This window comes from Vigna unguiculata, chromosome 6, assembly GCF_004118075.2.
Source record: "Vigna unguiculata cultivar IT97K-499-35 chromosome 6, ASM411807v1, whole genome shotgun sequence".
Lineage (NCBI taxonomy): Eukaryota > Viridiplantae > Streptophyta > Magnoliopsida > Fabales > Fabaceae > Vigna > Vigna unguiculata.
This window is the reverse complement of record NC_040284.1, coordinates 8,918,976-8,932,025: the sequence shown is the minus strand read 5'-3', so window position 1 is coordinate 8,932,025 and position 13,050 is coordinate 8,918,976. Positions and strand designations below refer to the sequence as shown.

Genomic DNA, 13,050 nt, shown 5'->3' with positions numbered 1-13,050 from the left:
TTGTCCAAAAAGATTAGCAGTGCTAAGCACTTATTTGTGAATAAAAACGCAGTTAGTAGAGTTCTGAATGTAAATACACATATATACAACCAAATAAAGCCTTTTGTTATTATTTAGTTGTACTACCTTCATCGTCATACATGATGTTAGATGTCCAAAATAAGACCCATTTCATACACACAAAAATCATTATACTTTGTATGATACAATATTTGTGCTTTTACTACATTATGTTTGTTCCATGTTTAGTGTACTAACTGCTGTGTTAAGATACAATATATTTGTTTCTACGTCATTTTTTTGGTCCCAATTTATGTGTCTGACATAAGTCATATTAGAGCATAAAGGCACCTTCAAAATTTTTAAGGAACATTCTTTTTCAGATACGGTATATTTGTTTTTACTTCACTGTCCTTGTACCAAGTATAATGATTTCCAAAGACTAACATATTACAAGGAACACGGTTACCCAGTAACTGCCTTTCTATGATATAATAAATGGGTTTTTACACCATTCTTTTGGTACCAATTCGTATGCCTCCCAAGAGTCATATTACAGCATAAAGGCACCTTCAAAATTTTTAAGGAACATACTTTTTCAGATACGGTATATTTGTTTTTACTTCACTGTCCTTGTACCAAATATAATGATTTCCAAAGACTAACATATTACAAGGAACACGGTTACCCAGTAACTGCCTTTCTATGATATAATAAATGGGTTTTTACACCATTCTTTTGGTACCAATTCGTATGCCTCCCAAGAGTCATATTACAGCATAAAGGCACCTTTAAAATTTTTAAGGAACATTCTTTTTCAGATACGGTATATTTGTTTTTACTTCACTGTCCTTGTACCAAGTATAATGATTTCCAAAGACTAACATATTACAAGGAACACGGTTACCCAGTAACTGCCTTTCTATGATATAATAAATGTGTTTTTACACCATTCTTTTGGTACCAATTCGTATGCCTCCCAAGAGTCATATTACAGCATAAAGGCACCTTCAAAATTTTTAAGGAACATACTTTTTCAGATACGGTATATTTGTTTTTATTTCACTGTCCTTGTACCAAGTATAATGATTTCCAAAGACTAACATATTACAAGGAACACGGTTACCCAGTAACTGCCTTTCTATGATATAATAAATGTGTTTTTACAGCATTCTTTTGGTACCAATTCGTATGCCTCCCAAGAGTCATATTACAGCATAAAGGCACCTTCAAAATTTTTAAGGAACATTCTTTTTCAGATACGGTATATTTGATTTTACTTCACTGTCCTTGTACCAAGTATAATGATTTCCAAAACTAACATATTACAAGGAACCCGGTTACCCAGTAACTGTCTTTCTATGATATATTAAATGGGTTTTTACACCATTCTTTTGGTACCAATTCGTATGCCTCCCAAGAGTCATTAGACCATAAAGGGATCGCAAAATTTTTTAGGAACATACTTTTTCAGATACGGTATATTTGTTTTTACTTCACTGTCCTTGTACCAAGTATAATGATTTCCAAAGACTAACATATTACAAGGAACACGGTTACCCAGTAACTGCCTTTCTATGATATAATAAATGTGTTTTTACAGCATTCTTTTGGTACCAATTCGTATGCCTCCCAAGAGTCATATTACAGCATAAAGGCACCTTCAAAATTTTTAAGGAACATACTTTTTCAGATACGGTATATTTGTTTTTACTTCACTGTCCTTGTACCAAGTATAATGATTTCCAAAGACTAACATATTACAAGGAACACGGTTACCCAGTAACTGTCTTTCTATGATATAATAAATGGGTTTTTACACCATTCTTTTGGTACCAATTCGTATGCCTCCCAAGAGTCATATTACAGCATAAAGGCACCTTCAAAATTTTTAAGGAACATACTTTTTCAGATACGGTATATTTGTTTTTACTTCACTGTCCTTGTACCAAGTATAATGATTTCCAAAGACTAACATATTACAAGGAACACGGTTACCCAGTAACTGCCTTTCTATGATATAATAAATGGGTTTTTACACCATTCTTTTGGTACCAATTCGTATGCCTCCCAAGAGTCATATTAGAGCATAAAGGCACCTTCAAAATTTTTAAGGAACATTCTTTTTCAGATACGGTATATTTGATTTTACTTCACTGTCCTTGTACCAAGTATAATGATTTCCAAAACTAACATATTACAAGGAACCCGGTTACCCAGTAACTGTCTTTCTATGATATATTAAATGGGTTTTTACACCATTCTTTTGGTACCAATTCGTATGCCTCCCAAGAGTCATTAGACCATAAAGGGATCGCAAAATTTTTTAGGAACATACTTTTTCAGATACGGTATATTTGTTTTTACATCACTGTCTTTGTACCAACTATAATGATTTCCAAAGCTAACATATTACAAGGAACACGGTTACCCAGTAACTGCCTTTTTACGCAATTAATAAATGGGTTTTTAGAGCATTCTTTCGGTACAAATTCTTTTATTATACAATATATGACTTCCTAATTGACAACAATATCACATCCTTAAACAAATCACAATATTACAACAGCTAATTGACATACAATCCAAGGATAACTTATTAGTCATACATAAGGTAATAAGAGCAACAACACCAACAACCATTTAATGTCGAAATATATGTCTTTTTCGTACACAATATTTGAACAACATTACAATCAAAGAACACACACATTCCAACCTTTCTTTCCATCTGTGGTACAAAATAGCTATGTCAAGTTTCACAATCGCGACAAACAAGATATCATCAATGCCTTCACACATCATACCAAAAAATAAAGCTTCATGTATCTCACAACAACAAAAATTTTTGCGAACCATGTTTTTTAGGGGCATTCCCAGTGTAAGGGGTACGTAGTGCGCGACTTTTAATCCGTACCCGCCCATGATGCTTTATTCTGTCATACATATTACTATGTTGTGGATTTGGTTCCTGTACATGGCTAACATTTTTTGACAACTCTTCATTACTTCCATGTGGGGTGTCCATATTAACTTGTCTGACTTTGACACCAACACTGCGCTTAACAGTAGAATGCAGTGGGCTCCATGCTTCATGTGATTGAAGTCCACCTTGGCTATAAAATTGGTCTTCAAATGTTTTACCTCTGTCCTTCTGAACATTGGTAGAAGGAGTAATAGGATTGCAGTCCTTGGTTCTTTCCGTCTTCCTCTCATGAACAACTCCTTCTAAAAGGGATAAACATTGCCGAAGTTCACCTATTTCACGTTCTTGTTTTTCAATTAGAACCTCAACTTCAACCTTCCTTCTTCCTAAATCTACTCCTCCAGTTGGCCTCTTACTTCGACTAACATCATGACCAAACAATTCGTACGCTTCTCTAACTTCTGCGTGAAGAAGTTCTTCCTTTGACACACAAAGATCAGCAACTATCTGTGAAATACATTAACAATATTTAAACTAAAAAGAGGTGCATCCACAAAAAAACAACAATCTAACTAAATCAAACCCAAATCAATTACCACATTCTTCTCCAAACTACTCTTTAAAGCACCGTCACCCACTTTAATATTCATCCTACGCAACAACCTTGGAAATTCATTGCCAATGCGTGCACCCTTTCTTCTCACAAATACAAAGTGATCAAAACACCAAAGCTGAAAGTCCACACATAAAGCAAATGTAAGCTAACATTAACAATTACTCATTAATGCTTTTCAAATCATGATGTAAGTAAATATAATTTACCTGTAATAAATAAACACAACCCACAACATGAAAGTGTTTCCTATGGCTTTCCATCTTCAAAAGCAATGAAGCATTGCACAAACTCCCAACTAGGTACTCGTAAACTACACGACCCCAGTTATATTGGCATAAACTTTTCAAGTCATCAACAATCTTGAAAAGTATGGGGAATACGGTTGCATTTCTATTAGGCAAAAGAAACTCGGATATGCCTATTAGGATGTATAACCTGCAAAAATCATCTACAGCAACACATTCCGAGTGGTTCAAGAGATAGTTATATATCACCCCAACAGTAACCTTCTTCTCACTAAAAATGTTCCTACATACACTTTCAATAACGACATCATCCAAATCCACTACATCTCCGACAATCCTCAATCCTAAGCCTAAACAAACATCTAATAACTTAAATGGCACAATTATAGAGTTAAGTAAAAAACCACCTCTTCTTTCTACCCACAACTTGCACAAAACACCAAGAACGTTTCTACTTATCTTAACAGAATCATTCAACAAAGTGAACCACCAGAATGGTGTTCTTTGAATACAAAGCTTTTGTTCCTCACTTAAGTTCTTATTCAATAACGACAGATATGTGGTCCTACAAGAATGCCTGAACATAATCTGCAGAACAAAAAGAACATTAGACCACAATTAACAACATATTGTTTGAAATCAATGTGAGTAAACATTGTTACCATTGTTGTATCTGAACAACTTACCTCGGTACTATCACTGAACTCTCCCACATCACCACCTTCACTCCCTTCACTATCATCACTACCATTGTTATGTTTAGTTGGACCACTATCGTCACTCATGTCTTGTAAAAAAATAATACAGAAACTAATTAAAGGTATCAAATCAAAACATTACAACACACATCCAACAAACAATAAAACAACTACAGATATACCTAAATGAATGCAAGGGTACCACAACGAACAAATGAACAACGACGAAACAAATTATGTATCGTTCCACCTCCCGGGTGATTGCTCTGCATTGATAAAAAAAACACAACGGTCAGTTTTGGACACGAAAAAATATTCCTCCAAACCCTAGATTGACAATATAAAACTCATTTAATGAAATCACATCATGCACGAACGCGATTGCTTTAAGCGAAAAGAAAACAGAACCTTCAAAACTCATCGCGGACGACAACCTCGATCTACGGCTACTTCCCTTCCCAAGTTCGGATTTTTTGTAGGAGTTCCTTCCTCCACCTTTGAGCAGGCACACGAACAACGCGCAAATGACGACGAATTCAATTTTTTGCACCAACCCTCCTCACTCTACCTCTTCTTCCACTGCTGCTGTTTTCTTTTGGTGTTGCTTCCGCTACCAACTGGTTGAGTGAAAATATCTCCGCTTTAACAAAGCCGACGGCACCGCACCGCTTCGAGTGGGTTCAGAAGTGGTTCGGGTAGTCTGAGAGAAAAGCGCTCAGTGAAGGGTGAGTGAAAAAAATGAAAACTTTGGGTAACTGAGTTCGAGATCGCGTGTTGGCTCCTCACGCGCACCGCAGGACGTTTTCTCTCTCCATAAGACCCATCACAAAACTATCAGAAACCGTCACCTCATCCCTTTATTTTCTTTTATTCAAAAACGATTTTTTTTACCCACGTCAGACTGCCACGTAGGCGGGTAAAAACCAGGTAAAAAATACTAGGTCAGAGTATCATTTTCCTAATTAAAAATACAATAATTAAATTTACGAAAGAAATATAGAACCAAAAGTTATAAATTTTTTAAATAAGGGAGAAAATTGACATTTAAGTCAAAATGTTATGAAACATATTCTCAATAAATGTTGCAATTATAACTAATACCCAACATTACAAATCATTATTTTACTATGGAGCTATCGCAGACGATTGCAACCTCTTACGTAGAAGCTTAAGGGAGGGTGAATAACACTATCCATTTAAATCGTAACGTGGAGTTGACATAAAGGACAAAGCGCGTGAATAAGTGGCTACCTAAAACCGCGTGCCACAGTTGGTTGAGAAGGAGTCAAGTGGCTTAGGAACAGAAAATTAGGATGATACACTGGATGGTATTTTACTTTATAAAATCATCAAATATAAAATAATATATTTAATACCTTTAAATTATAAAAATTATTATTTTTATCCAAATAAAAATATGGTTTATCTATATTTGTAAGAATCAATCTAGAACGTTGATAAACTTTCACGAAATATAGTCCAGTAATTTTTATCAATAACTAGTAAAAACCATTGATGCTTTCGATTATTTAAGACTCCAGAGGAAATAATATTTTTGTTAATATTCGATTAACAGTATTATGATATTGTAAATGAGATTAATATCGTTGGTGAATTAAATAAAATTCATGAAATAATAAAGAAAATAAAACTAGTTATATAACATCCCCTTTAATAGTTTTCACGTTACTAAATAAAATATGATATAACGATCAAACAAAGCAGATAGTGGGAATAATGTTGATACAGTCATCCAAAATAATCATATAAGTCCCTATCAACATGTACAATCTACACAAGGAAGAGTTAATTTATACATCTCAAAACTCCACCCAAAAGCTACTATTGGATTTCCAAGCCAAGGATCAATTCCTATTCAGGAGAGGGGTGTCTTCATCTGGATTCTTCTCTGCTCACACCAAAAGTAGGTGATCATTGCAAAAGAGAAATACACAACAAAACAGCATAGACAAGAAAGGGTAAGTTAACTTAAATAATAGAAATCATGCAGTTCAAAGTATGAGTATCATCACAAACATAGCTCAAAAACATAACTCTAGACTCAATATCCGAATTGTGTAAGCGACATTGGATCTCTTGGTGGCATGCACATGTGACGGTTCCCAAACTCTGCAGAGTTTAGGCACAAGGGGTTATCACTCGACCACTCCCAAGGTAAGTCCCCTTCGCGTCTAAGCCTTGATCAAGTCCAAAGACCAGGACCTCTTACTACTCCTCACGACATAATCCATTCTGCTCTACTTGAGCGTGAATGATTATTGAAGTTTCAGGATACCAACCAATACGGAGTCCTCATGTCCCTACACACACTAACATATTCCTTTGAATTTCCCTTGAAATTCTAATTCAACCACATTGCCTCATAATCTATATTCATCCAATTTCACCATTCATAATATTAGTGGTAACATTCCAAGCATATAAACAGAGAATCAAACACCCAACTGTAGTGGCTCTCGCTCAAGCTAGAAAATCTAGCCCAAGCGAGAGGCCATCTCGCTTAGGCTCGCTTGAGCGAGGCTCTAATAGTGGGCAAAAATAAAAATTTGGGCGATCGCTCAGGCTAAGCTGGTTCGCTTAGACGAGAGTGTCTCTCGCTCAAGTAACCTCAGCTCGCTTAGGCGAGGCTTCGCGCAGGAACAGGGGTAGGTTTTCTAGTGTTTTCGCTCAGGCGAGAGTCACTCGCCTAGGCGAAAATACTAGATTACTCTACTGTTTCCACATGTAGAAGCCCAGATTCTTCGCACAATTTCAACCACACACCCAATTATATAGTTCAACATCAATTCAACACTCAAACACGCATTCCAAAACCAACAGAACACATTTCCATACGAATTTAAAAGAAAATGGTTAGCTTCCCTTACCTCTCTAAAAATCACTGACTTAGCAACGAAGGAGCTCAAAAAAGGGACACCACTACTACTCTGAACCTAAGGAAGGGAAACGCAGATTCACACAATAAGTGAGATTCAAAATTTTAACCCAGAAATGGTGAAATTCCAGAATTGGGAGTTAAACTGAACTTACGGGAAGGAGGGGGAAGTTCAACTGGAATGGAGGGTTTTGCATTGGTTCCAATTCTGCCTACTACACAAGGAAGAAGAATGAATTCAGATGGTGGAAACTTGAGTTTCTTTTGTTGAGGGGAAAGAGAAAGCAAAGAGAGGAGGTGAAAGTGGTTCAGTTTTTGAGATGGAGAGAAAAATGAAGAGAGAAAGAAGGGTCCTCACAAATATAGTAATGATGTTAGAAATTAAAAAAAAACACGATCCGCTGTACGTGAACCTGATACACGTGCTTAATGGACGTGATCTTCTGAAACTATTTCAATTAACTTTCACGTTCAAAGTGAAAATAAACGTGGAAAAGGTAGAAGGGGAAAAGCACGCGAAGCTTGGTAAATGAAAACGAGTAAATGAAATTCAAGGAACAGGAATTTGTTTGCATTAAAAAAATATAATATTAAAAATTAAAAATTAGATTTTAAATCTAATTTATCTTAAAAAATTGAGCTTAAATGTATGACTACTTTAATTTGATAATACCTATGATTAGAGATGGTAAATAAACACGTCTCCGTGGGTATTGCCCGAACCCGTCCCCGTTTTGACAGGAAATCCCCGCATTGACTGGGTATGGGTATGGGTATGGGGAATCCCCGACTTTTTCAATTGGGTATGGGGATGGACATATTCCCGCCATATTACCCGTCCCGTTTAAATTATTAAAATATTCCTAATTAATTAAATAACCACATATATATATATATATATATATATATATATATATATATATATTATTTTTTATTTATTCTAATTATTTGGTTTGTCATGAAACTAATTTTGCATTTCAATTATATTTTTCATCTTATCATAATCTTTATGTAATTTTGTTCAAAAATATGTATGTTAATTAAAAAAATTTATGTCTCACATTTGAATATTTCTATTATTTTTTAATATTTTTATTTAATGTATATTTTTCTTTCACATGAAAATGTTTAATACTCTCAATTTAAGTATTTAATAGCACAAACATTTCGTTTACTAGGTAATATAAAAAAAATCATTTACTTATTATTCTTATTATTAGTTTTTGTTTCATTTGAATAACTTTTTTATTTCACTAAAACATTTTTTGTTATTTCTCAACTACTGAGTATATATGTTGATATTTGAAAAGTTTTCTTTGATCTCTAAGATATTTTTCAACTTATCATAGCTTTAATTATACATTTGTTTTCTTTTGTGCGATTTCTTTCAATAGTCTCTCAAATTGTTTGTAAACATTTGTTAATTTTTTAATATTTTATTTCTTGTTTATTTTCATTATGTATAATACTATTTCGATATATTTTATTTAATTATTTTTTATTTTTTAACTCATTATCAATCATACTGTAATTTTTTCACTATAATTATATAAATAACTTTTATTTACTACAATATAAAAATTTAATGTAATTATCATTAATATTTTTTTATCATCATCCAACATAATTGAAGTTCAAAAGATACAAGATCTACGTTAAAATTTTATTATTATGATTATTATTTGTTCTTTGTATCATTTTGATTAAGTAATGTATTATAACTTTTATTAGTGTATAAAAAAGAGATTCATTAGAATTTAAAATATTGAAGTAAACAAACATTTAAAATATATTTTAATTTGAATATTTGTTTCCTTTTATATTTTTTTTAATAGTATTTTTAAATTTCATCAACTAGGTTTCATTAATGTTTGCAAATTTAATAAATGTGTTGGTTCTCATGAAATTTTATTTGGTATTATAATCTAAAATGTAAATAATTATAATTTATTTTAAACTTTTATTATGATTATTATTTGTTCTTTGTATCATTTTGATCAAATGATGTATTATAACTTTTATTAGTATATAAAAAAGATATTCATTAGAATTTAAAAGATTAAAGTAAACAAACATTTAAAATATATTTTAATTTGAATATTTGTTTTTCGCTTATCCTTTTAAAAAAATATTTTTAAATATTATCAACTAGGTTTCATTAATGTTTGTAAATTTAATAAATGTGTTGGTTCTCATGAAACTTTATTTGGTATTATAATCTAAAATGTAAACAATTATAATTTATTTTAAACTTTTATTATGATTATTATTTGTTCTTTGTATCATTTTGATCAAATGATGTATTATAACTTGTATTAGTGTATAAAAAAGATATTTATTAGAATTTAAAAGATTGAAGTAAACAAACATTTAAAATATCAATTATGTTCTTTATATCATTTTGATCAAATGATGTATTATAACTTTTATTAGTGTATAAAAAAAAGATTTATTAGAATTTAAAAGATTGAAGTAAACAAACATTTAAAATATATTTTAATTTGAATATTTTTTTTTTCTTTTATATTTTTTAAAAAATATTTTTAAATTTTATCAATTATGTTTCATTAATATTTGCAAATTTAATAATTGTTTTAGTTCTCATGAAATTTTATTTGGTATTATTATATAAAATGTAAACAATTATAATTTATTTTAAAGTATTTGATATGGAAGAAACAATCATCATTCTAATATTGAATATTTGATAATATTATGTTTCCTTTATCATAAAAATTTTATTATTTTATAAAAATTAATTAAAATTAATATTGAAGTAGTAAGAAAATGGGTATGGGTTTGGATATGAGATTATACCCGTTACCCGGTGGGGATGGGGATGGGTCAAAAGTTTAATACCCGTTGGGTTTGGGTATGGGGATGAGGATGAATTTTTTTTACGAGGATGGGTATGGGATAGCGAAACCCGTGCCCGCCCCGCTCCGTTGCCATTCCTACCTATGATGAATATAAAATTCCAACGTCAATTATATTTGGAAAATTGAAGAAAATGGATGTGATAATCAATAAATTTTAGGATGATGATACATAAACATCTCATTCTTTTTTATTTAACACTTATGAAACATCAATAAAATAGTATTCTCATTTTAAAATATAAAATAACTCGGAATGAATCAACTAATTTTTTTCTTATTAGTTAGAAAGGAATAAGAAAATATGGTGGTGTACAGATTTTTTTCCTAATATATAAAAATAATAAATCTTTTTAAAATTAATGAGTTTATTTAAGATTTGTGAAATCGTTTTTCTTCTACGATGAAATGAAACTCGTGCTTAGAGATAGCAAATAAACTCGTCCCCGTGGGTATTGTCCGAACCCGTCTCCGTTTTGATGGGGAATCCCCGCATTGAATGAGTATGGGTATGGGGAATCCCCGATTTTTTCAATTGAGCATGGGGATGGGGATAGGGATGAATATATCTCCGCCATATCTCCATCCTCGTTTAAATTATTAAAATATTCACAATTAATTAAGTAACCGTATATACATATTCTTTCTATTTTTTATTTCTTCTAAATATTTGGTTTGTCATGAAACTCATTTGCATCTCCAATATATTTTTTATCTTATCATAATCTTTATGTAATTATGTTAAAATGATGTATGTCAATTAAAAAAATTTTATGTCTAACATTTGAATATTTCTATTATTTTTTAATATTTTTATTTATTGTATATTTTGCTTTCACATGAGAATGTTTAATACTCTCAATTTAAGTGTTTAATAGTATAAACATTTCATTTACTAGGTAATATAAAAAAAATTCTTTACTTATTATTATTAATTTTTGTTTCATTTGAAGAACTCTTTTATTTCGCTAAAACAATTTTTGTTATTTCTCAACCATTGTTTGAAAAAAACTTTTTTATATATGTTGATATTTGAAAAGTTTTCTTAGATCTCTAAGATATTTTTCGTCTTATCATACACTTAATTATACATTTGTTTTTCTTTGTGCAATTCCTTCCAATAATCTCCAAATTGTTTATAAGACACACATTTGTTAATTTTTTAATATTTTTATTTTTGTTTATTTTCATCGTGTAGAATACTATTTCGATAAATTTTATCTAATTATTTTTTATTTTCTAACTCATTATAGTCATACTTGAATTTTTCACTATAATTGTATAAATAATTTTTATTTACTACAATATAAAAATTTAATGTAATTGCCATAAATATTTTTTTATCACCATCCAACATATATTGAAGTTTAAAAGATACAAGATCTATGATAAAATTTTATTATGTTTATAATTTGTTCTTTGCGTCATTTTTTTTATCAACCATTGAGTATATATATGTTGATATTTGAAAAGTTTTCTTAGATCTCTAAGATATTTTTTATCTTATCATACCTTTAATTATAGATTTGTTTTCCTTTGTGTGATTCCTTCCAATAGTCTCCAAATTGTTTATAAGACATACATTAGTTAATTTTTTAATATTTTTTTATTTTCATCATGTAGAACACTATTTCGATAAATTTTATCTAATTTTTTTTATTTTATAACTCATTACAATCATACTTTAATTTTTTCACTATAATTGTATAAATAATTTTTATTTACTACAATATAAAAATTTAATGTAATTGTCATGAATATTTTTTTACCACCATCCAACATATATTGTGGTTCAAAAGATACAATGTAACGTTCCATTTAATTAATAAACGTAATTAAAGAAACGCCACACACAAATGATGCTAAATAGCAGTCTTGGGGTCCTTAACCCAACCCCTACAAACTAGGCACACCACGATGCCGAAAGATTACAGTTGAAAAGTCTAATCCATACTGATAGAGAAAGTAAATCATAACGTGATACATGGGACAAAGCCCTAAAGGAAAATCAAGATCCAGTCCATGCAGATCATGCAGCGGAACCATCACCTCCCTGTCGGTCGCGGTTGTTCCTCGCATCTGCTCACACCAACAAGTTGGCGATCATCGCAAAGGAGAGTACCATACGGCAGAACACACAACAACAAAAGTAGGGTAAGCTAAAGCACAAGAGATTTCATTCATCAAGTCTGATATAATTTTGCCGTATCAAACATTCACCTCAACCAAGCATGTTATGACTCATCAGGCAATACACTACGACTCGACTCATCCGGATACATATAACTTGGTCGGATTCAGCGGACGCTTGCACTTGTGGTGGATACCTCTGCTCACCCCCGAGCTGCTCAGCCCCGAGCTATGTGTTACAAGTGTTTCAATGAATAAATTTCCCTCACCACAAGGTTAGCCCTTAATGAGTTTCAAGCCTCCTGCTACTCTCACCACAGGAGTCAGTCCGCTCTAGGTGAGACTAACTGACCCCTTAGAGTGTCAGGATGCAATCCTTACCTTGAATCCTTACCTAGTTATACAAATGGGGCACCACCACGGACACCCACTAACAGGGGCCATGGAATTACGTCCCGACCACTGAAGCGCAACCCCGGAGGTCTCACCTAGAGACCCCAAGGAATTACACGCTGACACGGACCAACATTCATAAATCAACAATACGAGAACATTAAATCATGTTTACCATTTCATACCAACCCCTGGGATTAATTCCTCATACGTATCACATTTTGGATCCATACCACTGATCATCACCACCCCATGAGTCTAGGGCCTCAT

General features: G+C 31.9%; 1 long non-coding RNA gene across 1 annotated transcript; it reads right to left on the bottom strand.

The window, feature by feature from the left end:
- Nucleotides 1–6,177: 6,177 nt before the first annotated feature.
- On the bottom strand, nt 6,178–7,729 carry LOC114189141. The gene is made up of 3 exons (XR_003605574.1): nt 7,537–7,729; nt 7,374–7,439; nt 6,178–6,394 (listed from the first exon to the last, which is right to left on the bottom strand). It is a non-coding gene; the product is annotated as an uncharacterized LOC114189141 (long non-coding RNA).
- Between the last annotated feature and the right edge of the window lie 5,321 nt (nt 7,730–13,050).